General features: G+C 37.8%; 1 long non-coding RNA gene across 1 annotated transcript in view; it reads left to right on the forward strand.

Moving 5' to 3' along the window:
* Positions 1 to 514: 514 nt before the first annotated feature.
* LOC121918852 overlaps positions 515 to 4,655 on the forward strand; it is an 11,812-nt gene continuing 7,671 nt past the window's right edge. The window contains exons 1-2 of the long non-coding RNA XR_006101317.1: positions 515 to 653; positions 1,605 to 1,671. This is a non-coding gene — a long non-coding RNA (uncharacterized LOC121918852). The remainder of the gene's footprint in view (positions 654 to 1,604; positions 1,672 to 4,655) is intronic.

The following is a 4,655-nucleotide window of genomic DNA, read 5'->3' on the forward strand; positions in this document are numbered from 1 at the left end:
GCTAGGTTTTTAATTTGGTAGAATAGGAAGAGAGAAAAATAAAAGTAATTTGATACGGAGGGTGCATTAGAAAATAAAGATAGGATATTTAGATCGGGAATCTCAATTTTTGACGTATTTGATTTTATGGAGATTGTATAAAGAATAGTTATAAGAGTTAGTTTAATTTAGATGATATACTATTTGGAGGAATTTGGTATTGCCTGAGGAAGAGATAGGAAATATATTTTAAGAAAAGAAGAGTAAATATTAGTATATATATTTTAAGTTTAGGAGGTTTCAAAGTAATAAGATTTTTCTTTTGCTTTCTTCTTTTGTTATTAATGTAAATATGTGTGTATGGTTAAAGTTTAAATAAAAATATTAAAAAAAATAGATCCATTCTAAAGTAAAAATGAACAAAAACTAAGTCCTGTTTTTTTAAAAAGCATTTACTGTATAAGGGTGCTGTAGTTGACACTTTTCTTATGTCTGAAAAGCCATATCTCCCTGCTTGAACCTGACTGGATCTTAAGATCCTCATTAGAGGGCTTTCTCTTCACCCCACTATCAGGAGTACACATAAAAGGAGGGTCTTAATGGCAGCTCCCAGGCCGTGGAATTCTCTTCCACGGGATATTTAGCTCGTCTTTCTGCTCTCCTTCCACTAGTAGGTTAATAGTTGTTGTTGTTGCTGTTGCTATTGTTATAGTGAGGTTTGGACAATTAACTGGTTCTGCAGAGTGGTCTTTTAAGGGTGTGTGTGCTGTACGTCTATTGTGATTATGTTATTTAAATGTGTGTACACTGTTTTAAACTAGTGGTGTTCTAATGGCATAGGTTGTTTGATTGGCATTTTAAAAACTTCCTTATCATCAGGTTTTTAGCTGTATCTTGGGTTCTGTGTCAGGAGAAAGGTGGGATAGAAATAAAATAAAATAAACGATCCCCTGTAGATTATAGTAAATTAGGCTGCCATGCTGGGCAGAAGGTGAAGCTAAGTGAAACATAACAGCAGTGCACTCTGCTGACTTCTGTCTTTCTCAAAGATTAATACTTTAAATGCTGTAGTCAATATTATTTTTGTCAAACAGTGTAGGAAATGAGCCATAAGGTTTTATTAAGTTACACGGGGAGAGCTGAACTATGAGTTAATGATTCTTTATAGCTAGCTTATCAATTAGAATGTTGGAGTTCTGTTTTTAAAAGTATTACCAGAAATAGTTAAAAATACAGTAGAGCCTTGCCTTACGCGGCTATCCATTCCGGACCCACCACCACCACCCATGTAAGTCAAATACCACGTAAACTTGATCCCCATTCAATAGAATGGGGTTTGTGCTCGTGGCGGCATGGTGCACATGTGCCATGGGCTCACGTGCCATGTAATACATTGCAGCACGGCTTCCGTGTATGGCGCATTCACATATGGAGCGGGCGCACTGTACAGGCTTATTATCACTGTATAAACTAGATTTCACTATTTTTGGTTATATGTTTCCAAACATTTATCGTTTAAAATATATTTTAGCTCCTAAAAACTTGCTTGGTTTTAAAAACCATATTTGTAAGTTCTACATATATTATAATAATAATTATATGAATATTTTTCCTCTGGTTTTCAGCCGATGCAAATATGGAGATAAAAAACCTTTCATCTATACAGCAGCTTGGCATTAAAACGACCATCAGGTATGCTGGTTCAAAATATTCCTCTCGAATATTTATAAAATGTTTATTTATCCATGATGTCACTTCAATTATATTGAAAGAATCACCTTACCATCAATAAACAGTGGACCGTTGTTATACGCTGGGGTTTGGTTCCAAGATCCCCCATGTATAAAGAATCTGTGGATGTTCAAGTCCCATTAAATATAATGACATAGCAAAATGGTGTCCCTTATAACAAAATGGAAAATCAAGGTTTGATATTTGAAATTATACTTTTTTGGAACATTTTTAAACTGTGGATACTTGAATCCGTGTATAAAAAATCCATGTATAAGAAGGGCCAACTGTATATCAATATTAAATCTAACTACTGTATTTTTTAAAATTCTTTATTGTAAATATGTCATACATCATCTATACAAACTGCTTTGCTTTACAGACAACATCACTCATTGTGTTTAACATCAATTGATTCCTCTATCTCAGGGGTAGGCAACCTGCGGCCTGTGGGCCGGATGCGGCCCGGCGAGGCCTTGGGACCGGCCCCAGCCTGGTCCTGCCGCTGATTGCCGCCGGGGCCTTTGGGGGGCAATTGTCTATAGAAGCCTCAGAAACATGCATTTATATTAACATTTTTTAAAAAATCAGCAATTTTTTTTGCATGTCCTCCATTTTTTTAAAAAAAAGTGTCTTCCATTTGAAAATTTTGTCCTACATTTTGTCCTGGTTTATTTATATATTTAATTTTTTAAAAAAAATATATTTAATTATTTATTTTTTGGCTTCGGCCCCCAGTTGTCTGAGGGACAGCAACCTGGCCCCCGGCTCAAAAAGATTGCCTACCCCTGCTCTATCTATATACTGTACATAACGTAGTTAAAGTAAAATAAGGGGAACATGGAATAAGCAAGCAACAAAAGTTTTTCCGTTTCATTAGCTGAGTCTGATCTTATATTATATTACTATAAAATGCAATTTCTTTACTTAAAACATTCCTCAACGCTCCTTTTTATCTATCATTATATCCAAGCAATAGGCTCATTTATAACATAAACAGCTTAAATCATCAGGTCTCTTTTAATATTAAGTGTGTTTTCCTAAAATTGTAATATCGGAAACCATTCCTCATTCAATTTATCTCTGGATTTATTATTGATCAGGAATGTGAGTCTATCCATTTCTCTTAATTCTTGTAATTTTAACTACTGTATTTTTATGAGGAGGTGGGAAACAATTGTTATTTTGAAGATAACAGGTACGCACCACAAAACTCTGTGTGGCTTTTGTATTTAGACAATAATTGATAAATTTGTTTTGTTGGTGCTCTAGTACATTGCAGTTCAGAGAAATCACTCTTAGTATTCTTTGAATGAATATAGCAACTTGGAGATTCAAAAAAGAGGACTATAGTATGCTCAGGCAACATGAGACTAATGCAAATATATTTAAGTAGCTGTCCAGATTTTAATGCCTACTCAGGGAGAAGGTTAATGCTAAGTTATCTGTAACAAAAGTTTAGCATCTGGTTGTAGTGTAGGTTGTTCTTAGTAGTATGTGCCTTTAAGTTGTTTCCAATTTATGGTGACCTAAAGGCAAACCTATTGTGTGATTTTCTTGGCAAGATTTGTTCAAAGGGGGTTTGTCCTTGCCTTCCTCTGAGGCTGAGAGAATGTGACTTGCCCATGGTCACCCAGTGGGTTTCCATGGCCAAGCAGGAATTCAAACCTTGGTCTCTAGAGTCACCATTCAATGCTCAAACCACCACACCACACTAAATCTCACCATAGTGTACATTACTTGTAATCAAATATGTTGACTGCTTTAAAACAAATGGGACAAATCTTAGAATCATAGAGTTGTAAGAGACCGCAAGGGCCATCCAGTCCAACCCCATGCCATGCAGGAACTCTCAATCAAAGCATCCCCAACAATGGCCATCCAGCCTCTGCTTAAAAACCTCCAAGGAAGGAGACTCCACTACACTCCAAGAGAGTGTGTTCCACTGTCAAACAGCCCTCACTGTCAGGAAGTTCTTCCTAATGTTGAGGTGGAATCTCTTTTCCTGTAGCTTGCATCCATTGTTCCAGGTCCTGTTCTCTGGAGCAGCTGAAAACAAGTCAGCTCCCTCCTCAATATGACATCCCCTCAAGTATTTAAACAGGGCTATCATATCACCTCTTAACCTTCTCTTCTCCAGGCTAAACATCCCCAGCTCCATAAGTCGTTCCTCATAGGACATGGTTTCCAGACCCTTCACCATTTTAGTCGCCCTCCTTTGGACACGTTTCAGTTTTTCAACATCCTTTTTAAATTGTGGTGCCCAGAACTGGACACAATATTCCAGGTGGGGCCTGACCAAAGCAGAATAAAGTGGGCACTATTACTTCCCTTGATCTAGATACTATACTTTTACTGATGCAGCCTAAAATCACATTGGCCTTGTTAGCTGCCACATTGCACTGTTAACTCATGTTCAACTTGTGGTCTACTTGGACTCCCAGATCCCTTTCACACGTAGTCTTGTTCAGCCAGGTGTCCCCCAAACTATATCTGTGCATTTTATTTTTCCGCCCTAAGTGCAGTACCTTACATTTCTCCCTGTTGAAGTTCATTTTGTTAGCTGTGGCCCAACTTCCTAGTTTATTCAGGTCATTTTGAATTTTGATCCTGTCCTCTGCAGTATTAGCTATTCCTCCTAATTTGGTGTCATCTGCAAATTTGATAAGTATGCTCCCAATTCTGTCATCCGATAAGAGGGCCCTTATATCTGGTGTCCCTCAAGGAGCCATTCTGTCCCCCATGCTATTTAACATTTACATGAAAGCGCTGGGCGAGATCATCCGGAGACACGGGGTGCGGTGTTATCAGTATACTGATGACACCCAAATAGGTTTCTCTGTGTCTCCGACTGAAGCAGTGACCAAGGATGGCATCTCTCCTCTAAATGCCTGTCTGGAGTCGGTAATGGGCTGGATGAGGGAAAACAGACTCAGTTTGAATCC

The sequence above is a fragment of the Sceloporus undulatus genome, chromosome 1 (genome assembly GCF_019175285.1).
Source record: "Sceloporus undulatus isolate JIND9_A2432 ecotype Alabama chromosome 1, SceUnd_v1.1, whole genome shotgun sequence".
In the NCBI taxonomy this organism is placed as follows: Eukaryota; Metazoa; Chordata; class Lepidosauria; order Squamata; family Phrynosomatidae; genus Sceloporus; species Sceloporus undulatus.